This window comes from Arvicola amphibius, chromosome 12 (genome assembly GCF_903992535.2).
Source record: "Arvicola amphibius chromosome 12, mArvAmp1.2, whole genome shotgun sequence".
NCBI classification, from domain to species: Eukaryota; Metazoa; Chordata; class Mammalia; order Rodentia; family Cricetidae; genus Arvicola; species Arvicola amphibius.
The window spans coordinates 145690927-145716664 of record NC_052058.2 but is presented as its reverse complement, the minus strand read 5'-3'; the positions used below and the strand labels follow the sequence as shown (position 1 = coordinate 145716664).

At 44.7% G+C, this 25738-nt stretch overlaps 1 pseudogene; it reads right to left on the bottom strand.

The window, feature by feature from the left end:
• Positions 1–15972: 15972 nt before the first annotated feature.
• Positions 15973–24402, bottom strand: LOC121676955 (annotated as a pseudogene).
• Between the last annotated feature and the right edge of the window lie 1336 nt (positions 24403–25738).

The window sequence follows — 25738 nt, the reverse complement described above, 5'->3', positions numbered from 1 at the left end:
GTGTCAAGCTGACATTGAAACTATCTAGCACACCACTGTTATTTTTAGTATATTTCCTTTTTTCTTCATGTGTAATGCTTCAAAGTTCCCAAGAACATGTAAGTACAATTAAAGCCGTGTGTTTCTGTACAAACATGTGGCATGGGCACCCTTTTCTTCCTTCCTTCCTTCCTTCCTTCCTTTCTTTCTTTCTTTCTTTCTTTCTTTCTTTCTTTCTTTCTTTCTTTCTTTTTGATCCTGAACGCTTTTCAACAGCACCAAAGACTCCCTGAAAAGCACCTCTTTCAGATCAACAACAACGTTTTGTAGAAACAAACCATGATTTCCTCATTGCTCACCTCTCCCCTTTTCTCCACTCTACTTACAAACTGGAGAAGTTCCTACAAGATTCTGCCCTACCACACTGCTTCTGAACAGGGAGACTACATAGAAAGGACAGCTGAGGAGGCAGCTTGGGGTTGGCCCCTGGTGCTTTTATCCGATGGTGTCTCCAGGCTGACAGCCAAGGGAGGATGATCTGCAGGGGATACCCCCAGAGGTGACTAGCTGCATCTTCGGAAACCCAAGCCTGGTGTCATTTCAAGGAAGAGTGGTCCTGAAGCTTTGCCCTTCCTTGTTCACTCTGTGCCACCCTGGCATGACAGACACAATCAGCCAGGAAGAAAGATGGAGGAGCCAGGCCTCCTGCCCAGATCCAGTCCTGCCCCCTCAATTCTGAGATCACACTTCCCAGGACTCAGTCATCCTACCTCTGCCGGTTGGTCCTCCTTCCCAGCCATACATGTGAGAAGTTACAGAGTCAAGCCACTGTCTGGCCACTCACCGTACTGTTTTCATATTTGTGATAGTTGGCGTTGCACTCCCTCAAAAAGCCCACAGATTCCTGCCTTACCCCCATCCAAGCACCAGAGGTGGCCCATGGCTGTCTTCTTCAGACTGGGAGGCTGAAGCTCTAAGGCTCAGGACCTACCTTGTCCTTGTCCTTAGTTAATTAACAAGGTGAGAAATGAACTCCAGCCTCTGCCTCACTGTGTGGGACTGACCCTCCCCTTGAGTGGTTACCTGGTGAGCTGGGTACAGCCTGGCTGCCCCAAACCAGCAGTGTTCAGATTCAGCACGCAGCTCTTGTCAGAAGCGCAGGATCTTCAGCTGCACTGATGAATCTGCTAATAAGTCAGTTAATGAATCGGGGCTGCATTTTAACAAGCTCCTCCAGGGTGCCTGTGGAGGATAATATCTGAAAGACGTTGCTCTAGGCCAGCAGTTCTGACTCGAAGCACACATCAGAATCACCCGGGGTGCCTCCTGAGACACGGCTTGCTTCTCATTCAGCCATGAAAGGGAACGAAGGTTTTAGAGATGCTGCGACACTTCAGGGCTGGACCTCAGGAAAAGGATGCTTAGTGTAACAAGCCAGGCCAGGAGGAACAACTGTTGTATTATTATTATTATTATTATTCTGTTTATGTGGCGTTCAGAGGAGGGGCAAATTGTAGACAGGAAGCAGGATAAAGGCTCATTTTTAGGTTCCTCTCTCCCAGGTTCACACCGCCAACTAGAGCAGTGATAACTGGGAATTTAGCTGAGCGGTAGAGTGCTCACAAAGACAGAGCCCTGGGTTCGGTCCCCAGCACCAAAATGAAGGAATCTGTACACAGTTCTCCATGGAAATGGGACAAGGAAAGCTGGTGTCCAGACCTCACCCCCAGAGACTCCAAGGTGATTGCTCTCAACCACTGACTGGGCATGGGCACCTGTGGATCTCCTCAGCTGATATGCGTGTGAGAGAGCCAAACATCAGTAGGTGGTGTCCTATGGACACATCATCTGCTCCTCATGTAACACAGACACCTGAATTGGGAAAGGACACCTGGGGCTTCTGTGCGGATTCTCTAAAGGGCATGGGGGGCGCTGTAGTTGAGGTTTTAAGGTTCTGTTTTGTTTGACAACAGGGTATTGCAGTCTAGTCTAAGCTGGCCTTGGACTTGAGATCACCCTGCCTCAGCCTTCAGGATGCTGTAACTGTAGTAGCACCCCCTAGTATGCCCAGATAAAGGAGGCTTTTGTCCTAGGGACAATTGGCACCCTGCTTGGTTTTCTCCCTGAGAATGCTTTCTTAACCACAAGACGAGTCCTTGAGAGAGGAAAGATGGCCACCCACCTCCTAAAGGACCAGAGACAGTGGGCAGAGCGTAGTTTTGCTTCGTTTCCATTTTCGTGAGTGTGGATGCATTAATTTCTCTAACAGGCTCCCTGACTCAGCCTTAATTTTCTATCTTTTGGGAAATTGTTTCAATTGAACTTTTAGACAGGATCAGAGGAGAGGAAGGGGGCCAACGGTACAACTCAAATAGACAGTTTATATTTGATGATTTCCCATCAATTCTAAAGATTTCCATAGATTGTAAAATCTACTGGTCTCCTCTGCAAATGGTAATAGAACAATAAAACTTGTATATATGATTTTTTTTGTTAAAATTTCTTCAAACATTAAGCACTTTCCCCATGAGGCTATTGTACGTCTTCAAGCTACTTGACAAACAAGCCCAACAACTTACTCTCTGTGGTGGTTTGAAACAAAATAGCCCTCAAAGGGAGTGGCACTATAGGAAGTATGGCCCTGTTGAGCAGGTATGGTCTTGTTGGAGGAAGTGTGTTACTGTGGAGGTGGGCTTTGAGGTCTTATATATGCTCAAGATAAGGCCCAGTGTCTCAGACCACTTCCTCTTGCCTGTGAGATAAGATGTAGGATACCCAGCTAATTCTCCAGCACCATGTCTACCTGCCTGTCACCACATAGCACCATGATGGTAATGAACTAAACATCTGGAAATGTGAGCCAGCCCAATTAAATGTTTTTTCCTTTATACGAGTTGTCATGGTCATGGTGTCTCTTCACAGCAATAGAAACCCTAACTAAGACACTAACACACTGCCTAGAACAGTGAGACTCTTCCCTGTTGCATTCCTTTCTCTACCCTACACCTACCCGCTACTATCTCTACCTAAGTATGGCTGGAGCTAGCACAATATAGATAATCCCTAGAGTATACCTAGCATCTTGCCTCCCGGGTTATTCTAGACCAGCAGTTCTCAACTTGTGGATTGTGACCCCTTTGGGGGTTGATTGACTTTTTCATAGGGGTCACTTAAGACCATTGGAAAACACAAATATTTACTTACATTACAATTCATCACAGTAACAAAATTATAGTTATAAAGTAGCAAAACAAATAACATGAGAGACTGTATTAAAGGGTCACAGCCACAAGAAGGTTGAGAACCACTGTTTTAGACCACCTTGTCAAGTTGATCATCAGTATTATCCAGCATGGGGAGTTGTTTTAAAAAAAAATAGAAATCTTCTATAACATAAGATTGGCATTTGTGCCCATACTTCTACTACAGAGCACCCCCTTATAACAGGTGAAGTAGAGGAACAGTGAATTTGGAGATTTAGCACTTAGAGTTGGAGAATTTCCCCATGTCATGACATCTTTGTCTTCTGTGACATAGATCATAGATCATGGGTCATACTTGAAGTGAGAGCAGAGTGGATATGTTATGAGCATGGAGGGGGACAAGGGCACTGAGCACAGAATCCGAAGGGTGTAGCGATGGCATGCCCTTAACCCTATAAAGAAAAGAGGAAGTGGGGTGTAGGAACTGGAATGTAACTGGCAGTCAGGACTTGCTGAGTCCAGGCAGGGTTCCTGGATTAGTGGCTTCATTTGCATCTGGCCGCCTCAGTCGCAAGGGTTGTAGGATATTTTGTCACACTGTGAAACTCCGAGACTGTGTTAATAAAGTTAACTTTGAATCAAGGAGCAGAGCCAGTGGCTAGCTGACATGAATTAGCCATAGAGAAGTCTGGAATACAGATAGAGAGGATGTACAGGAAGGAGGAGGAGGAAGAGACGTGGATTTTTCATGGTCTCTTCAATCTTGAGAAGTTTGGAGAGAAGATGGACTGGTCACTCCTCCTCAGCTTCTTTGATCTATCAGGTTTTCACTCCAATATTTGACTCGAGTTTTTGTTGGTAATAGAACAACTTAGATAAATGTATCAGGCAAGAGAATGGAGATTGGCTCTCCAGTTCATGCCGCCAGGCTACCATCGGTCTCAAGTCCTCCCTCTCTTAACAACCACAGCCCCAGCCTCCTCGCTGCCGTGACTTCCTATCTCTTTGTTCAGCTTCTGGGTACCGGAGTCAAAAACGCTTATTCGAGGGATGCTGTCACCCCAAACATGCCTCCTCTAATTCCCAATTGATGATTAGCCATGGTTTAGTCCCACTCTTCCGAACAAAACTAAATAGCAAACATCTAACATTGCAAGGTTAGAAGACGTGACCTCTGTCTGCTTGTCATCCTGGTATCCTGAGCCTCTAAGCTTCTCCCTCAAGTGCCAGCTTCTCTCTGTTCTGAAAGACAGGCATCCCTTGGCTCACATCATAAGGAATTTGCGCCTTCCTCCATAGCTCACGTCACAATACTCTAGCTGCTCCAGACATTCTCTTTCCCAATCACTTCAACAGAAAATATAACAGAATTTCGCACGAAGGGTATGTGGTTGCCTAGCTCTCTCCTGTGGAGGTCAGGTCACAGAGTTCTAGGCTTTCCTGTGCTTGTTAGTAGGAGAGTTAGATAGCTATGCTTCTGCAAGTTGCTTCCTGCTCCGTGACTCCTCTTTTCCAATTAAAAAACCAAGATAAAGGAAAGAGCATGCGATCCCCCTCCTTCCTGGCGGTGTTGTTGCATGGATTAAATACGATAATGAACGTCAGACTACTTCACAGGCCACAAATCTAAGGTGTTATTTTTCCCTGGGGGAAAGTAAACGCAAAGCTGTACATCTTCTCGGCAGGGATATAAAAGTTTTGGAGTTTTCATTACAGGCAAAATTGCCGATATTTATTGGCCCTCTTCTATTCCCATGCATTGGCTAAACACTTGTACATTTATTATTTCCCTTTATCTTCATAGCAAGCCTCTGCAGGAAAGGGTATTAAGACCCACTCCACAGATAAGGAAATAAAGATCCAAGAATGCAAGATTGAGTAACTCACTGACTATCACACACATCCCTTGCTCCACACACTCTTCCAAGAAAATGGGTTCCTTCCAGCTCACAGCGCACAGTGAGGAGGTGATCCTCACAATCCTGAATGGATAGCGGCACCATCCTGCAAGCTTGAGGATGGAAGAGAGAGCAAAGGGGAGAGAGAGAGAGAGAGAGAGAGAGAGAGAGAGAGAGAGAGAGAGAGAGAGAGAGAGAGAGAAACGCTGGAGGGCTGGTCACAGGAGCCTGATCAACTGAGCAATGTGCTGGTTAGTTTTAAGTGTCAATTTGACACAACCTAAACCTAAAGTCACTCGAGAAGGGAATCGCAACTGAAGAAACATCTAGGTCAGGTTGGGCTGTGGACATGTCTATAGGAGACTGTGATGATTGCTAATTGATATTAATTGAAGGTGGGAGGCACCATTTCATGGGCTCACCCTGGACAGTATGAAAAGTGAAGATGGCTGGCATAAGCATCAGTCTGTCCAGTAAACAGTTATATTCTGTCTCTACTCTTGACTGTGAATGTCATGTGATAGCTACTCTAGACTATGAATGTCATGTGATAGCTACTTGCGCTCCTGCCTTGATTTCCCCAAAATGACAACCCAGAACTTGGGATGGTAAGCAAGTAAAACCCCTTCCTCCCTGAAGTTGCTTTTGGTCAGACTATTTCCTCACAGGAGCAGAAGGGAACCTGGAGCAAGGAGTTCCTTTGCCAGACAGTGAGTGGTGACCGTAGCAAGCAATGGAGAGTGAAGGGAGTGTATTAAAGAGGTCGCACCCAGAGGATCGGTGCCTTTGGGGAGATGAAAAGACTGGGCACATACCACAGAGTTTGTGAGAATCAGGAATGGTTACAGTCACAGGTGTGACAGGCATGGACAGGGTGATAATTGAGGCCTGGAAAGAACTGAAGGATGAGGCCGCCCCAGCTAAGCAGCAGCCCTTGGCAGATGAAAGACACCTGTGGTGGCTTGAATAGAAATGCCCCTCCCCAAAATAGACTCATGTGTTTGAAGGCTTGGCCCATAGGGAGTGACACTGTTAGGAGGTGTGGCCTTGTTGGAGGAAATGTGTCACTGTGGAGGCGGACTCTGAGGTCTCCTATGCTCAAGCTATTCCCAGTGTGGGAGATAGTTTACTTCCTGCTGCCTGTAGATCAAGATGTAGAACTCTCTGCTCCTTCTCCAGCACCATGCCTGCTTGTGCCTTGCCATGCTTCTCATCATGATGATAATGAACTAAACCTCGGAAACTAAGCCAGCCCCAAGTAAATGTTTTCCTTTATAGGAGTTGGCGTGGTCGTGGTGTGCCTTCACCGCAATAGAAACCCTGACCGAGACAACCCGTAAGGTTTATCTTCTACTGCCTCTGACATACTAAGCAGAGCCTCCCCTTTCTTACCAAAAGACCAGGAAAAGAGAAGCAAGATGGGAAACACCGCACAGGAACTCATCTACTCCAGCCAAACGCCATCGAGCAGTGGTTCTCAACCTATGGGATGCAACCTCTTTGGGGTCAAAAGACCCTTTCACAGGGGTTCCATATCAGATATCCTGCATACCATATATTTACATTATGATTCATAGCAGTATTAAGGTTACAGTTATGAAGTATCAATGAAAATAATTTTATGGTTGGGGGTCACCATGACATGAGGAACTATATTAAAGCATTAGAAAGGCTGAGAACCACCGCTAAAGAAAAAAATGTGGTCCTACCCATTTGGGCCAGCATAGGGCACCTAAGAGGCTAGTAATACCCACCTTCTAAAGTCTATGCTGTGCCCAGCCAACCACCATCTGAAACTAAGGTGTGTTAGAGACGGCTGGGTAGGAGCCAGACATTTTATCTGTTCCAAAAGTGTTGCAAAGCCCTTGGCCTCCCTGCAGTGTTGAAGGGGGACAGGGAGACCTTGATGTCCTCTTCCCCACTGGTGTTCCCCAAATGTTCCTACAATGAACTCCCAGTCAATACCTTGTGCCTCAGAACGTGGCTTTATTTGAAGAGAGAATTTCCAGTCAGGAAGCTAAGGTGAAATGCAGGCATGAGCTTGGGTCCTAATGATCGATGCTCTTGTGAGAAGGGGACACCTAGACTCCGAAGAGAAGTGATCGTGCACACAAACAAAATCACACTCATAATATAGAAAAATCACCCAACCAACAACCATAGTTCTCAATAAGTAACAAATTCAGATCCGGGAGATGTTATTGAAGCTTATTTCCATATTTACCATGTTAAATTATTTATGATACAGTTTTGTTTTGTTTTGTTAGCAATTGAACAAAAACCAGTGTGCAAACAGATACGAGAGAATTGTGAGTATTCAGACACAAAAGAAAAATTAGGGAAACTCTCCCCAAGAAAGGCCAAATATCAGATTTGCTAGACAAAGACATTAATATCTAATATGATTTTAAAAAGCAGCTGGAGGAAATCACGTACCAAAAGTTTTAAGAGATGCAGCAATGGCAGCAGATGCCTGAGACCAGCACTTGGAAAGCTGGTCTACATGGTGAGACTCTATCTCCAAGAGAAAAAAAGATGTTGGAGAAGGCTACGAAGAAAGGATTTAAGACATTGCGATGGGAATGGAAATGAGTTCAGCCTGGTTATCCTGTTCAGAATACGGAGATTTCTTGTAGGGAGCCAGAAATAGAGCTACCAGATTGTCTGACAATCCCTAGTACATGTCCACAAGAAATGAGCACTACAGCACTGCTCACCGCAACCGAGACGTGGAGCCAACCGAAGCTATGTGTTAGCCTTCCGCCACTGTGACAGGACACCTGCAATGAAGAACGTAGAAAGAAGAAAAATGGACTGTGTGGCTTGGAATTTCAGAAATTTCAGGGCATGGTGTTTCGGACCTGATGTGAAGCCAGATGTGACCGCACTGAGAGCCTGGAAGAGCACGTCATAGTAGCCAGGAAGCAAAAGGAGAGAAGAGAACAGGAACAAGATAGAGTCCCCACAGTCGTACCCCCAAGGACTCATTCCTTCTAGTGGAGTCTCACCTCTTAAATCCACCAACTCTCAACAGCCTTTACCCTTCAGTGAATAACCACAGCGATGCGTCCAAGGTCTTATGATAGAGCGAGCTTCTTCTCCAGAGCCCTATCGCAGAGCAATTGTGGACTGACGACCACTGTGTTCAACAGATGAAGCTTTAGGAAGCCTTCCAGATCCAAACCAGAGAACGGATGTGCAGATAAAGAGAATGTGGTACACACAGACAAAGAACTACTACTCAGCCATGGAAAAGATAGTAAAATCCTGTGTTTAGCATCAACGTGAGTGGAACTGGAAGCCACTATGTTGTGTAGTAAGACACATGGACACAGGCAAATATCAGTGTTCTTGCTCATTTATAGAAGCTAACATGTCAGCATCACAGAATAGAGGGGAACAGTGGTCCATAAAGTTTGAAAAGGACCAAGGAAGAGGGTGGTGTTCTACATGGTCTAGAGAATAATATATCATAGATGAGCTTTCAGTGTGGGATGAGTACCTTTATCAAGCAGAAAAGAAACAAAAGTAAAAGAATAAAAAATGAATAACAGATATATAGAAAAACACTAGCAAATTAGACACACACAACTTTCAGCAGAGACGACTGGAATAGCTCCTCTGAGAGAGCAAATAAAAAGCAACATTATCAGACCAGGACCTACAAACATCCTGCAGACTGGAGAAGCCCTAGGGAGGCAGCCAGGAGGGGTTCCCAATCAAGAGTCCCAGGTAAACTGAGCAGTGGTAGCCCACACCTTTAATCCCGGCACTCGGGAGATAGAGGCCAGTCCCATCTACAGAGCAATTTCCAGGAGTAGAGTGTCTTCTCAAGTGAGGCTCCCAAAGGAAAGGACAAATAACAACAGAAATATAACATCATCAAATTAAGTGCTTACCACCATTGAGTAGAAACAGCTGGGGAAGCCACGCTACTGGAGCTACGCTGGGGGTCCCAAAGGAGAATTCCTGGCAAAGCAGGGCATTCTCTCCGTGGGTGAGCTTCTCATTCCCACCATAGGCATATAATATCATGGAATAAACAACAGTACCCTCCTTTCGAAATAGTTTACCTTTTAGCTGTCCTCAAGGACGCAACGTTTCTTGGGCCATCTTGCTGCTCTTCTCTGGCCTCTCACAGAGCCAGGAGGTCAGACTTTCCATCCTCAGACAAAAGGATTTGAAGGACATTTGAAATAAACATTCTGAGTCGAGGCCAGGAGAGCCCTCCTGGCTCTCAAGAGTCCATTGCCGCTGTGGTTTGAATGTGAAATGTCCACCATAGGTTCATGTGTCTTACCTCTTGCTCCTCGAGGGGTGGTATTGTTGGGAAAGATGATGGGGCTTTGGGGGAGTCCATGCTTGCTGGAAGAAGCACAGCCTGGGAGCGGGATTTTAGGTTTCACAGCCTGGTCCCGTTTTCTGTTCTGTTTGCTTGTCCTTGCTGCTGATGCAGGATGACCAGCCAGCCTCATGGTTCTGTTGTCTTGCTCTCCTCATCATGATGGGCAGTAGCCCCTCCAGCACTAGAAGCGAAAATAGACCCTTCCTCCCTTCAGCTGTTTTTGTCGGGGCGTTTATCACAGCAACGGCAAAGGGACTAAGAAAGCGGTCAACAAGCTTAAACAGCGCATGACTGTTTACCAATAGAACATACGTTACAGATGGACAGAAAGGGGTTGAGCCACCACACTGATGCAGTGGAAAAATTACTATCAATTTACTATATCAGAGCAGGGGCGTTAGTGTTGGGGCAATATATGATGTATTTTGAAATAATTAAAAAAAACAACAGTACAAAAATTACCAACATAGGAAGGGTTAACATTTGAAAATATGGACATGCTTATTATCCTAAATTGATCATTGCATATCAGTAAAGTATACTGAATTGTCATGACTGCCCCCACAAGTAAGTACAAATACTATAGTTCAATTTTTTAAAAAAAGGAAATTACAGCATCTTACCTGAAAATTTTTCTAAATCATTCAAGAGCAGACTTAAGCAGGCTGGAGGGCCAAATCAAACTAGGAGATGGGTCAGTTCAGCCTGTCCCACTGGAGGAGGAAAAAGGGGAAATGATCAACTGACTAGAGCATCAGTGGCCACTCCTCGGAATCCCAGGGGCAAAGAAAAACAAAGAATGAGAGAGGGGATTCAAAGAAACAATGGCTCAAAAAGTTCCAAGCATAATGAAAGATACAAATCTACACATTCAAAAGCTCAGCAAACTCCTAATAAGGGAAGGCAGAACTGCACACCAAGGCACAATGTAAATCACCTGTGGAACGATGAGTGGGGAGTCTTGAAAGCAGCAGGAGGAAGACACAACAGGTAGGACCACCACGTGGGGACAAAAGGCAAACTAACTGTAGGAGCCGAGCCTGTTGCCCACTAGAAAGTGCATTTCCAACAGCTTCGTCTTGGAGCAGCAGATTAGACTCAAGGCAAAACTTTCCGTGGAACAGGAGTTTGATGGCTGTATATCCCAAGCTAAAACTGGTGGGGCTCACAAGGGTCACACAAATGATAAACGAAGACCATTGGGATTGTTAATGAGGAGAAGCTTCACCCTTAAAATTCTTAGTAAACTTCCAGAGTCAACCTAAATGTTAGATCATCTTTATGAGAAAAGTCATGGCATTTGCTCTTATTTGAACCAAAAAGTCACTCATATGATTGAACGATGAATTCTTGCCTTCCTACTAGTTTTTTTTTTTTGGAGATAGAACTTCAGATGTGTGGGTTATGACAATGGTTGCCAAGGTTACTTTACAAAACTTTGAAGGTGTAGGTTACTTAACAAAACCTGCTATAAAGTACCAGCTCCTTACTGGTTCCCACAGATACTGGAGATGCCAAAAATGGAAGAAAGAACTGCCTTTTCTGGCTCTGTGTTGTGTCATATGTAGAAATAGCTCAAGACTTGAGCTATTTCCCAAAAGCAGGTAATCCAATTAAATGAACTGGGTGAATGAAATGAACAAATATTTCTCAGAAAACAGAGTGTGTGTGTCCAATAGGTATGGGGGGAAATGTTCAGTCTTTTTAGCCCCCAGGGAAATGCAAATCAACCATAAGGAAGAAAGCAGGAAAAGGGATGGAGCTAGAGATCACGGTGTTACATGAAATAAGCCAGGCTCAGACAATATCCCATGTGAGAAGTGTGTGTGTATGTGTGTGTGTGTGTGTGTGTGTGTGTGTGTGTTGAAAACAGAAATGAGAACTGAGGAAGAGACACAAAGGAAAAATGAAGAGAGGAAGAAAAGATGGTAATGGGGCCAGGCGTAGTGGTAGCACACATGTTTAATCCTAGCACTCAGGAGGCAGAGGCAGGCAGATCTCTGTTAGTTCAAGGTCAGTCTGGTCTACAAAGCAAGTTCTAGGACAGCTAAGGCTACACAGAAAAACCTGTCTTGGAAGAGAAAAAAATCATAGTGAAATATGTGTGGTGTGAAAGCAGAAATAGAGAGTAACCGTGGAAAGGAAGGGGCTAGACAAGGAAGGGAAAGGGAACAGGAGGAAGTCAATGTGAAAACAAAATATGACAACAGATATGTATGGAGAATGTCATAAGAAAATCTACTACTCTACATAATGATGAGATTGATTTAGAAATAAAGAGGCAGGATGGCTATATTGAGAGTCTCTGTCACCCATCAGAATGGCTAAGAACAGAAGCTGGGACAATGTAGGAAAGAGGAATCTTTATACACTGCTAGTGGGAACATTGTGAACTACTGCAGTCACTATGGAAATCGGTGTGGAGGTTCCTCAAAAACCTCAGAATAAAACTAATATATGACTCAGCTATACTATTGCTTGACTACAGTCTATGGAATCTTGGCATCGTATAGGACCCCACGTGTGTCCACATTTACTATAGCACCATTTATAATATCAAACTATGGAATCGGCCTCCTAAGTATCCATCCACAGATACATGGATAAAGAAAATATTATACACACACACACACACATACACACACACACTGGAGTAAACAAGAACATCACTGTGTCCTTTTCAGGAAACAGATGAATTTGGAAATCATCTTATTAAGCAAAAGAAGCCAGACCCAAAAAGAAAAAAAAAAAAACATTTGCTTTCTCTCGTGGATAGAACCTAGATTTTATCCGTGTTTGCAAATGGGCACATACACATGCAACATGAAAATAGCAGGGGAACTACTGAGGAAGAGTAAAGGAACTATTGGGAGCGGAGTAGAAAAGAGAAGGTAAAGAGGCATAAGTATGATCAAAGTCTGTCTGAAATTCATTGCTTTGTACAGTCTGTATAAAGGAATAAAAGGGGTTGGAAAAGAACAATGTCAACTTGCTTATGACAGAGCAGAGCAAGCACGCTGATCCAGCCCAGAGCATCAATAGAAGCCCACACTCCCCTTTGTTAAGTGAGTAGGTGATTGCCACTCTGGTCCCTGTTCGTTCCGTTTTGCTTGACAGCTGAAGTTCCAAGAACAGAGCTTTACCTGTACTGTCTGTAAATGAGAATGCCTACTATTATTATTGTATATACGATTATTATTATTCCTACTGTATGTATCCAAGCTAATCAATCCCACCATCTGTTATCAAAGAGACTTGTGACATGCAAGGGACCTTTGGTGAGATTAACAGCCTGTCACTGATGAGAAAGTAGTAGGGTTTCATATTCAAAATGCTGAAAGAATGGAAACATACTGTCCTGGGAGAACTCTATATCCAGAAAACGTAGCTTTGATAACCATATTAGCAATTTTTCTTATTCTTGTGACAAAGAACCGAGCAGAAGCAACTTCTCGGAATAAGGGTTTATTTGGGCTCAGGCTCTGAGAGCACACAGTCTATTATTGTGCAGGGAAGGTGTGGTAAGGCACATGGCAGAGAGAGTCTAGGAGGGAGATGGATCCCAGCTGGGTAGACCAGAAAGCGGAGAGAGCGCTCAGGTAGGAAGTGGGGCCAGGCTCAAGCCGTAAGACCTACCTTCAGCAACCCCTTTCTTTGAGTGATACTCCACCTCCTAACGTTCCCAGAAGTTCGATAAATAGAGCTACCAGCTAGGAAGTGAGCATTCAAACATATGAGTTTGTGGGACACATTTCACTTCCAAACCACAACAATTATGAAACAAATTATTTACAGATAAACAGAATCTAAAGGCACTTACCACGATTGGGAGTCCTAGGGCTGAAATGAAAAAACACTAGACGGTTGCCCAGAGCCGCAGACATAGACGAGATCAAGAAAGACAACTGCTCCTCCACAGAGAAATGTGAAAGCCAGTGTGATTCTTCGATTGAAAGTTCTTTTTTTTATTACTTCAAAGGCAAATGTGAACATAGTAACCGAAGTTTATATATAACACACAATATAAAAAAATGAATTGTGGGGGCTGGGGAGATGGCTCAGCAGTTAAGAGCACTTGCTCTTATAGAGGGCCAAAGTTCAGTTCCCAGCACCCACATGGTGGTTCATAATCACCCCTAACTCTAGTTCCTGGGGATCAGAAGCCCTCATCTGACCTCCACAGGCATGTACATGGTGCACATGTATAAGTGCAGGCGAAACATGTGTATGCATAAAATAAGTAAACCTTTCTTAGAAGATGAATCGTGTGGTGATGCTAACATCAATAATGGGTGTAGGACAGGGGCTAAGTTTTGTGTAGTTGTAAATGGGTGCTGTGGGTATATGGGCATTAACGCAACTAACTGACGGCAAATGTGACGTGTTCCTTATAATTCTCCTGTTTGCCGCGTTTGCTAAAGTATGACAATATTGTGTGGGTTCATGGCTCGAAAGGCATGAGTCATGTTTCACTGGTGAGGCATCTGGGCATGGCAGAGGGAAGCTGCTCATCTGGCAATCCGGAAGCAAAGAGAATCAGAAGGGGGTCAGAGATAAGTCATATCCCCTGACAGCATGGCCCTAGTGACCTGCTGTTACCACCAGCTAATATCTCATTTAACATAAACTCAGCACGAGATGAATCCGCTAATGGAGTCAGAACCCTTGTGAACGAATCGCCTTGGTTCCACCCTGGAGTCAAGCCTATCAACATGAGTCTTTTAAGGGTTACTCTATATTCTGCCCCATCCCCCAAAAGACTATGCCCATATCATAATGCAAAATGCATTCAGTCCATCCCCAAAGATCCCCATAGTTCCACCATTTCTCGAAAGTTCAAGTTCAAAGTCACCTCTAAGATTCAGGGCAAGCTCTTAAGCTGTGAGCTTAAGAGTAAAGATCAAAGGGCAAAAATCAAAAAGAAAATTATACGCTTTCATAGACTGTTGTAGAACTGAACACATATTGCTATTCTAAAAGGGAGAAGTAGGGAAACAGAAAGGAAGAAGGGTTCAAAACACAGCCCAGCAAATACTAAATGCTGCAGCTCCAGATCCGGCAGCTGGAAACATGTTGCCATCGGTAGACAAAGACAGCAGAAACCCTGTGGCCTTGCAAGCCAGTTGAATTTCCTCTCAGGCTCTCTCTGCTCACTGCAGGAACCTTCCTCAGCATGCATTCCCCATTCTAGGCCGCCAAGCTTCAGGCACGAGTTGGGAGGGTGGTAGGGAGACTCTATTTTATACATGGCTTCACTCTTGTGGCTCCTGAATCACCATCTCTGTAAACGCTCCTGGGAATTCTGATCCTGGCTAGAATTGCCTGGCCTCCCAGGACTGCCTTTGAAATCTGAGTGGACAACATAACTCTTGCATGGGCATGCCTATAAAGTGAGCGTGCATGTAGAACATGTTTCAAGGTCTGCCACCAGCTAAAGCAGTAGCCAGGCTCCCTGGGACCTGAAATAGCCTCATAGTACCTGAACGGATGAAGCTAGGGGTGGGAGGAATCTTCCCCAGGCAGCCCTGTGACAGTGGGTATCCTCTTTGTGCACGGGGAAAGTAGTTCCTTCCTCCTCACAATTACCTGAAGTTGATGAGGCTCTGTGGTTGGTTAGATTCACTTTGGTGGAGGCTGGCTTCTCCAGGAGGCTGTGTATGCTGTGAATCACCCAATACACGGTGCTGTGTCTCTCATAGCTCAGACTCACAGGTCCGGAAGTCAGGAGACCGATGAGAGAATGGGAGTCCACCCTTACTCCTCGGATGTACTAGAAAGAATGTTATCTTCCCCACCTTACATTCTCCTGGCCTATGGGCAATGTTTCCTCCAGGAAATATAGGTATTCCATGGAACTGGAAATTTAAACTTCTAGCTAACCACTTTGGGGATCCTCCTGTCATTGAATCAGCATCCAAGGAAGAAAATGGCTATTTTTGTAAGTGACTAATCCTGGCTATCAAGGAAACGTTTGACTTCTGTTGCATACAGAGGTCAGACCGAGTATGTCTGTAATAGCTTTATTATTACCACGCCTTCTGATCTAAGTCAATGGAAAACTACAATAACCCAGCCTACACATAATCATTAATGCCCTAGATCCCCCCCCCAAAAAAATGAAGGTTTGGGTCACCCCACAGTAATAACAATCGGCCGATGTGCTTGCTGAGGCAAAGGGAATGCGGAATATATAGAGGAAGAAAACTAATTGCAAATGCCACATGCTTCATTACAGAACCAAGACCGTACCGGTCATGAGGATTTCCTATTGTTCCTGATATATTTACATGTATAGCATATAAAACATTTGGTTTTCTCGCCCAGCCCCGTGTCACGCCCTAGAAACTCCTCATCTTCATTCCATAGTAGCTCAAGTTACAGACCATCAGCGAGGAAAGCCCTGCAAAGAACTCTGCATTCTTTTCTGAAAGAAATGGGCAGCATGGACCAGGACAGTGAGGAGGGTCTCATCACTGTGTTTGTTGGAAGACAGGACCTAATGAGATGCACAGGGATTCCAACATACAGGAAGCGAATTGGGTTCACTTTACATGACAACTGTCCCTGGTGCCTGTGTTCGTTCTGTCACTCTGATGACACCATGACCAAGGCAACTTACTGGAGGGTTTATTTGGGCTTCTAGCTTCAGAGAGATGAGGGGCTAACACATTGTCACCATCACAGCAGGCATTGCCCAGGAACAGCTGAGGGCCCACATCTCAAACCACAAGCAGAAAGCCAGGGAGTGCCCTGGGAATAGGGCTAGGCTTTGAAACCTCAAAGTCCATCCCCAGTGACTCCTTCCTCCAGCAAGGCCGCACCTCCTCAACTTAGACAGCTGAGGACCAGGATGCAAACATCTAAACCTATGGGGCATTCTCTTTTAAACCTCTACAGGTTTATGTGTTGGTCAGATAGTATCTTGAATATTTATTTCTGTGAGAGCAGGCAGGTGTTTTGAGTGTTCTTTGTTTTTCTGTTGTTGTTGTGTTGCTTTGTTTTGTTTTGCATTTAAATATATTAACAATTTTGACCCTTTTCTTTTTTGATAAGGTCAAATACAAAGTATTGGGTTTTATCCTAGCATCTCTGTAGGTACATTTTGTTACACTTTGTTCTCCTTCTTTGCTATTACCCCCTCGATGGTCCTCCCCACCCCTAGCTGGTTCCCTTTCTTCACCCAGGTAGTACCGACTTCTGCCTTTGTACTACATACATTCCATGACCCGTTCTTTTTCCTATACTGACAGGGTCTCTTCCTCCTTCTCATGAACCCTTTCTAATCTTTTGACTCACACACACACATTGCAATTTTAAATTCAGTTTCTGAGTAAAAAACAAAAGAGCAACAAAAGCCAAAAAAAAAAAAAAAAAAAACCATGGAGTTCCTGTTATCCCAACTCCAGCTTATTTTGCTTAACACAGTGATTTCCGATTACATCTGACTAGGGCTCCAGGGTCATCCTGCCCTTTAGCCATCAAAGGCTCCTGAGTTGAACTTTCTTCATACCCAAAGAATCACCCTAGAGTTGTTGGGGAGCAGAGAATGGGGTTCTTAACAGACCAAGACCTGGGAGGTGAAAGTGAAGAATCAATGTGGGAGAGCAGAGAACTGGGACTGGAGGATCGCTCACTTCCCTGTTTACCACAGAATGAGATACAGTGCCTTGCTACCTATAGCAACCTTGAAAGCACTAGCCGAGAGTAGGACAGCCTGTAATTCTATGACTTGGGAAGCTAACGCAGGTGGATCAAGAGTTGGAGGCCATCTTGGGCTATGCATCGGGTTCAAGGCCAGCCTGGGCTAAATAGCAAGACCTTGTCTCAGGAAAAAAAATTCTTTAAACAAATTCAAGGCTTTTGTCATAGCAACCCCTGAAGAACGATAGTGTTGGCCCAGTAAAAACTTAATGATGTGTAAATGCAACCAACCGTGTCCTGAGCAATGGAGATTGTACCATCTAGACTCTGACATTTATGGTTCTATTTATCATGGAGGCCAACTGCCACTTTTCACACTTTCCTTTCAAAACATTTTTACACATATTATCTCCCTGATTGGAGAAAATAACCACTGAGACAGTTCCAGCCTCTCTTATTCCCACTTTAACCCGCATTGGTGTCTGGGCTGAAACTAAACCCAAGGGCTGGAGAGGAGGGGCCAAGCCGCGGACTGAAATGGTGCCCGCCTCCACTCCTTTCCCGGCGCTCTGCAGGGGTGCGAGCAGCTTAGGAGGGGATGCAGAGAGGACTCTGAAGGCAGAAAATACCTCTTCTTGATTTATTGCATTACTACATGCTCCGTAATATTAGGGTTCAAATGCAAAGCACTAGGTTTCGTTGTGACATTTTCACACGTGTGCATCAGTGTATTTGGCTCTCATTTGCCACTGTTCCTTTCCCAGCTCGGGAGAAAATCAGAGTGTCCGTGGGAAAGACACCGTGGACTCTCAACTGTGGGTCCTTTCCAATCATGTTTCACGGGCTCTGGTCCTAGAAATGACCACAAATAATTTGGCAAATATACTGACATTCCAGGCATTTGCTGAGGCCACCCCGTTGGAAAGAGGAGAGGCCAGGGACAGGCGCAAGGTACGGGTTAACGACCCTGGAAGCTCCCATCGCTCGCGGTCTTCTTGCATCTTCCCATAATTATCCATCCTCAACATGGACCATCCTGTTCCTGGTTGCACTACAGGGACAAAAAATAAATTGAGTTAAAGTCTGTATTCAATAAACTGCATTTTGAAGAGAAGTTGGAGCCATGGGGAAGGGGGTCTTTCTGGGAGAAGAGGACAGAAAGCAGCTGGTATCAGGGGAAATGGAGCAGAAAGGGTTACGTTGGAGGTGAAGGATAGGAAAAGAGAATGGAGCTTGGGGAAGGATCAGCACTAAAGACCTTTGGAAAAGCCATATGGAAATATACTGTAAAAGCTTCCTTAAAACAGACAGACAGACAGACACACACACACACACAGTTGAAGTTATACTGTAAGTAGGGGGGGGAGGGGGAGTCAATACCTCTTTCAAATAAGTACAGTACGAGATGGGGTACCACTTTTCCAGGTGTTAACCAGTGGAGTCCCATAGAAACCCCCTCTAAAAGACTTTACAGGCTACTTCCATGGCTGTAGCCCTCCACCCCCAGAACCTGATGGTAAGACCCTCTGCTCAAGAAGCCATGCTTCAAAGAATAGAAGTCAGACAGGATCGTGGCCTGGAGATGCATGCTCAGTGCACGCCAACTACCGTTATACGTCTTTTATCTATTAACTCAGTCTTCATCACAATACACTAAGATGCAACATCTTTGCTTACAAGTAAAAATTGTTTACAAATGAGGAAAACTGTGGCCAAAGCACCTACCTAAATTCACACTTAAACATAAAATTTCTCAACCCCAGCAGTAGGCCCCCACACTCTGTGTAGAACACCACCTTTCTGACACACCACTCAAAAAACTAGGCTCCAAACCCATTTTTTAAAGCAAATTTAGAGGCTTAATGCAGCACTAGTTAATACTGAGGATCACATGACTGACCTTCACAAGTCATGCTGAAATTCATCGAGGACAGTGGTTCTCAGCATTCTTAATGTGACCCTTTGCTGCAGTTTGTCACGTTGTGGTGACCCCCCAACCATAAAATCATTTTCATTGCTACTTCATAACTGTAATTCTGATACTGTTATGAATCATAATATACCCGATATGCCAGATGCATTTTCTTTTTTTTTTTTTTTTTTTTTTTAAATGATTTATTTAACTTTATGTACATTGGTGTGAAGGTGTCAGATCTCGTGGAACTGCATTTTCAGACAGTTGTGAGCTGCCATGTGGGTGCTGGGAATTGAACCCGGGTCCTCTGGAAGAGCAGTCAGTGCTCTTAACCGCTGAGCCATCTCTCCAGCCCGCCAGATGCATTTTCATTGTTACAGATTGAACAGAACTAAATCATAGTGATTAATCACAAAACAATGTGTAATTATGTATTGTGGGATAGTTATTTCTAATTACAAATAAATGAAATTTTCTTCTTAAAACATGGTGTTGCATGGGTATCCATCTTAACAGTAAACTATACTTGACACATTTCATTTGCGACAGTGAGTAAAAAGTCAGCGTCAACTGGAAGGTGGAGATTGCTCTTTCCCACCAGATCAGAGACTCTCAGAGCAGTCTTTGCAAGAGCACAACCAAGCTCATCCTCCACAGCAAGTCTGCCTCCGTATTTAGGCTTGATAACCAACGAGCTCAAAATCCGTTTCACAAACATATGTTGCTGGAAATGAAGGCAGCACAAATAGTTTCAGGCAGTCCAAGATATGGCTGCGAACACTTGATCCAGAATTTTGTGGCTGGCCTGGTGGAGAGATCGATTCAATGACCTCCTCTTGTGCTGTCTCGGGAATATCTTCAGCTTTGACTGTGAATGGCTGGCTGGTCCACATAGAGTGTTGGGTAGATTTGGAAAATTGGATGAAGTTTTATCTGCAAGCCTATGAAAGTGTTCTTTCGTTCATAGTACTATTATAGTGCTTTGGTCTGGTTCAATTTTATGTTCCTTCCAAAAAGCAGATAAGATAGGTAAACATGCAAATTTTATTTTCATCCTACACACACACACACACACACACACACACCAAAGCTTGAAGTTTCATTTGAAATGAGCAGATCTTTTTAGACAAATCGAGGCTTTTGCATTTGGTCCTCGCAGTAATCAAGCTAACTCATGCAAGATAGCAAAGATGTCCACCAAATCAGCTATTTTCTGCAATTCGTTTTTATTGCTGAAAAGTGCTCTGAACTGCAATCTTGCTTTGTCTTAGTTTGGGATTTTATTGTTGTGAAGAGGCACCATGACCACAGAAACTTTCATAAAGAAAACATTTAGTTGGAGTGACTCACAGTTTCAGAGGTTCCGTTCATTATCATGATGGGGAGCACGGCAGCAAGCTGGCGGACGGACGTGGTGCTCGCGCTGAGAGCGCTATATCTTGCAGGCAACAGGAAGTTGAGTGTCACTGAGAGAAGCCTGAGAAAAAGAGTCCTAAAAGCCCACCCCCACAGCAACACACTTCCTCCAACAAGGCCACACCTCCTAATAGTGGCACTCCCTTTGGGGGCCATTTTCTTTCAAACTACCACACTTTCTGATTTAAAATGTCTTGAGTTCATCACGAGCTCAAAAGCACGTTTTAAAACTTTTCCTCTGGGCAGCCATTCACTTCGCAGCTCTGTGTGAAATAGCAGAACTTTGTTGGTACCCGCTGCACAGTAAAGTGCTCGCCTCTACAAAACTGACAGAAGTTAATGGCACTCTTCATTACTTCTGGTAACTCTTGTGACTTTGTCTTCATTGCCAATATCTGCCGGCGAATCATCCAGTGAGCACCAATGGCTTTTGGTGACTCATGCAGTACCGAGCACTGAAATCCAGATCGACACCCTAGCGTAGATCCACCATCTGTGCAAACACCACAAACCTTTTCCCAAGAGATCTCCTCGGTTCTTTCAGAAATGAACCCACTGTGTCGAATACATCGCATGCAGTAGTTGTTTCAAGAGGTTTGCAAAACAGAAACTTCATCTTTAAAGTCGCCATCACTAATATACCTCATGTAAACCAGCAACACAGGTTGCAACATTTGTAGATTCATCAAGCTGGATACTAAATATTGGAAGTGGAACAGATTTGATTTCCTGGATTGCCTGATCAAGCAGACGAGCCATCTATTCTTCGACAGCGTCATTAAATAAGGAAACTGCACTCAGCTGCATAGTAGATTTGCCCCTGATCATAACTCGAGCACTGTCTTTGCTTGCTGGAGGCAGTAAATCCTTGGCAATGGTATGAGATTTCACAGCTCTGGTGACTCCGAGTGCCATCAAATATGAAGCTTCAGTGGCTGCTACATTTTGGTGGTAGTCCTTGACACCAGTGTCAAGTCTGGCTCTCTGTGTCCACCAGCTTCATTTCTAACATAGTTGGTATCCTAACTGGCAAAGCTTGGGTGCTTGCGATCTAAAAGAAATTATAGTTCATTTGCTTCATAGATTTGGCTGATAAAACTTCACAACGGTTAACACGTTGCAGTTTCTCAATCCCTGCCCTAATTATTGAGGTAAAACCATACTGTAAAAAAAAAAAAAAAGTTTTCTTTTCTTAACACTTTTCTCTATACAATCCATCATCAGTAACTTTAATAATGCAAAAGATGGCACAGTTTACATGTATATGCATGTGTTCATATATAATGTTCATAGTGCAGTCAGTTCAGTTCATTGAAGTTTCCTGGGATTTACCATTCTGTTTTGTCTTGTTTACATACTTGTTACTATCCCAAGTAACCACATCAACACAGCTGACTCTAAAAAGACCAATCATCACACAGATTAAATTGCCATGGTGCACATAAATTTTTGCAGTCGTTGGTAATTTGACAGTACCTCGTTTTACATTTCCCCAGTGATTATAATTCATGAAGGGTCATTTTACCTCCATCGCTGCTGCTTTCAACACAGTTGCTGCCCTCTACAAGTGTGTGACTGTGTATAACAACACAGAAGCATGTTGTGGCCCAAGCCATTTGTTTGGAGTGTACAAGCACACTGTGTACTCATATTTGGGACTATCTGCATGTGGATAGATCCACCTGAAGATAGACAGAGGAGTCTCAGTACCTATTTCTGATGGTCTTAGGGGACCCCTGGTGGTTCTACCCCAAAGGGTACCCCACGCATTGAGAACCACTGATCTAAGCGAATAGTCAAGTAGACACATTAAGTCATTTTAAAATCGTCTTGTGACTGGGGACCTGAGAGATGGCTCAGAGGTTAAGAGCACTGGCTGCTCTTCCAGAGGTCCTGAGTTCAATTCCCAGCAATCAACCACATGGTGGCTCACAGCCATCTGTAATAAGATCTGGCGCCCTCTTCTGGTGGGCATACATGCAGGCCAAACACTATATACATAAAGATTTTTAAAAACTTCTACATTATTTAAAAATAAAAATTGAAAACACACATGCAAGTGATATGTGGGCTGAGCAGCTAGTATTGAGGAACATACATGTTGTTACGTACACACGCATGTGCGGTAACCATGAAAGGAAAGTGGAGAGGACGGTATGGAAAGGTTTTGAGGGAGGAAAGGGAAAAAATAAAAAAATGAATAAAAAAAAACAAAGAAAAATAACAACAGCAAAAAAAACACACAGAGAGAGAAATGGGACTCCAGATACATCTCAGAAATTAGTTAAGAGGACTTCCTGCTTCGAGAGGACCCTAGTTCAATTCCCAACCCCCGCATCAGGTGACTCACAACTGCCTGTAACACCAGTTCTGAGGATAAACCCACCTCCCTCTTCTGCCACCCACAGTTACCAGCATATGTGTGGCATACACTCAGAGGCACATGTTCATACACATGAAAAATAAATCATACGAGTAAAACAGCCTGCTGGGGGTGGTGCACACCTTTAATCCCAGCTCTTGGGAGGCAGAAGCACACAGATCTGAGTTCAAGGCCAACCTGGTTTACAGGGCAAGTTCTAGGACAGCCAGGGCTACACAGAAGAAACCCTGACTTGAAAAACAGAGCAACCTGAACAGTGGTGGCATATGCCTTTAATTCCTCACTCAGGAGGCAGAGGCAGGAGGATCTCTGTGAGTTCAAGGCCAGCCTGGTCTACAGAACAAGTTCCAGGACAGGCTTCAAAGCTACACAGAAAAACCCTGTCTCGAAAAAAATACAAAAATAAAAAGGAGAACAAAATAACAAAAAAATAGAAACACAGGCTGGAGAGATGGCTCAGCAGCTAAGAGCACTTGCTGGGCTTGCGGAGGACCCGCATTCAATGACCAGTGCCCACATGGTGGCTCACAACCATCTGTAACTCGAATTTCAGGGGATCCAATTCTCTCTTCTGAGCTCTGAGCACACCAGGCCCACACATTGTACACATTCATGAAAGCAAAAACACTCATACACATAAAAAAAGAAAAAAGCCAGAAACATGGTTAGTGGTGTCAAACAGAAATTCTAGAAATGTTGATATGGATTAAATATGTTGCCCCAAAATCAGTGTGTTGCAACTTGATCCCCAATGGAATGGCTTTTGGAGGCGGGGCCTCTGAGAGGTAATTAGGTCATATGGATGGAGCCCACGTGGATGGGATTGGCGTCCCTGTAAGAGATGATGCTGGTCTCAGACTTCAGCCCTCCAGAACTAAAGTAGCTGTCTTGTTCTTTCTAAGCCACCCAGCCTACAGTATCCAGAACAGCAGCCTGCGCTGACTAAGACAGATGGATTCCATTGTTCCTGCGCCCTTGGTTTCCAGTAACTGACAGCAGCTTGATAATGGGCGTGCTGAGCACTGGTGCTTTTCAGCCAAGGCTCTCCCACCTGCAGAAATGCCTGGCTCGAACCATGTAGACTCACCCAAGTCCGCAGGTCTTTCAAAGCTTTGGGCTACAGAGACCGTTCAATAGGTAAAGTGCTTGCTGTACAAGCCTGAGAACTTGAGTTCAGATCTGTAACACCCAGATTTAAAACAAAAAAAAAGCCAGATGTGGTGCATGTATCTATAACGCCAGCCCTGGGAGGTGCCAAAGGAAGATGCCAGAGGTGCACTAACCAGTGCGAGACCCTGTCTCAAATAAGGTGGAGCGCAACAGGGAAAGACCTATGGCATCAGCCTTAAAGATCCAGTCTTCATCCTCCTGCTGTCGTACCCATTGGTCACCAACGTCTCCCTGACACACACCAGACTGGGCCCAGTGGAGACAGGCGTCTCAGGCCTGAGGGAAGTTCTCCATCCAGTTCCTCTGATGGAGAGGTCACAACTTCTTGGATGGGCTCTCCAGGACACTCCCATTCTCATCCACCATGGCAAGGAGTTTGAGGGTCCCCCACCCCCGACACACAAGCAGACCCCAAAAAACCCTTACTTCTTACCTCTTGCTTCTGTCTCCATTTTTGCCACGTTTTTTTAAGCATCCAGTCTAACACATCTTAGAAGCTGTCTGGGACTGCGAGGGATTCTAGCTTAGTCAGATTCCTAAAAGAAGGTCACATTCAGTCTTCTCCACCCAGGACCTCCTGACAGGAGAAACCAGCACCCAGGAATCTATCTGATCGCTGAGAACCCTGCAGGGAGCCCTGGAACCCAGGTGACTTGGGTCACGTCCTGACCTAGCGCCTGGCAACTGGCAGCCTCCCCTCCCTTCCTGACTTCACTCTGTAGGACAGGACGGGTGAGCCGACTCACCTTGGGAAGCCTCCTTGGAGACACCTGTGGAAGTGAGAAGCAGGGAGCCCAGGGGAAGCTACTGTGCTTTTCCTTCTCCTCGCAGGACCTGCCTCCAAGCTACAGCTGCAGGTTCAAAAAAAAAAAACAAAACAAAACAAAAAAAAACAAACCTTAAGTCTCTCTCCTCCCCAGGGCCTTCTGGGGTTTGGGTGGGCAGGACCGCTATCAGTCATTATTACCCAGCTAGGAGTCATTTCCAAAATCAACGTCCTTTAGGCTGGTAACCAGTCTAATTGGAAGAAGAATCCAAATCTTCTTCTTCATCGAAGTGGCTCTCCACAGGACCTTGGTAGCCAAGTTTTCTAGCTTTTTCCAATGAAAACCTCTCTGCTGACCACTATCATCCTCTCTCCCTCTCTCATCCCCTACATGAACTAGAAACAGAGGCTAGAACTCCTCAGTAAATTCCCAGTACCTCAGCATCTTCTGCCAACATCTATCCACACACACCTTACTACAAAGGCCCCTCCGCCCTTCCCAGTCTTAGGCTCCATCTGTTTCAGAGAACGCTGTGTGAAAGATTTGCCCAGAGCACAGGCCTGGTGACCTCCGACTTCCCCAAACCTCAGTCATGAGGACCTTGGTTCTCACCTGGATGCAGGTGTCTTGCTTGAGCTTTGTTCATCATTTGGAGTGGGGTGGGGGTCAAGATTCCCCTTTCTACCTGCTGCTGGTAGGGCTGAAAGGAAACTCTGTAGTACTATGCCAAAGTGACTTTTCCATGACTCCACCGTCGTTCCTTCATGATGCCCCTCCAGGAATCAGGACTGCCTTTCTCAGTGGCCCCTGAAATCTCTCCCCAGTGCCTCATCTTTCTTCACAGACTGGATTCATCTCAGAGTTCTAAAGAATTTGCTTCCTTAGCAGAAAAGAAAGGCCTTAGATCCTGTCCTTGACCAGCTTCCATCTTTAGGTGCAGAGGGTAGGGTAAACCACTGGACAGCTGACAGGATAAGCTGACTTAGAGGTTGGTAGCTTTCGAAATGAGATCCGGATGCCT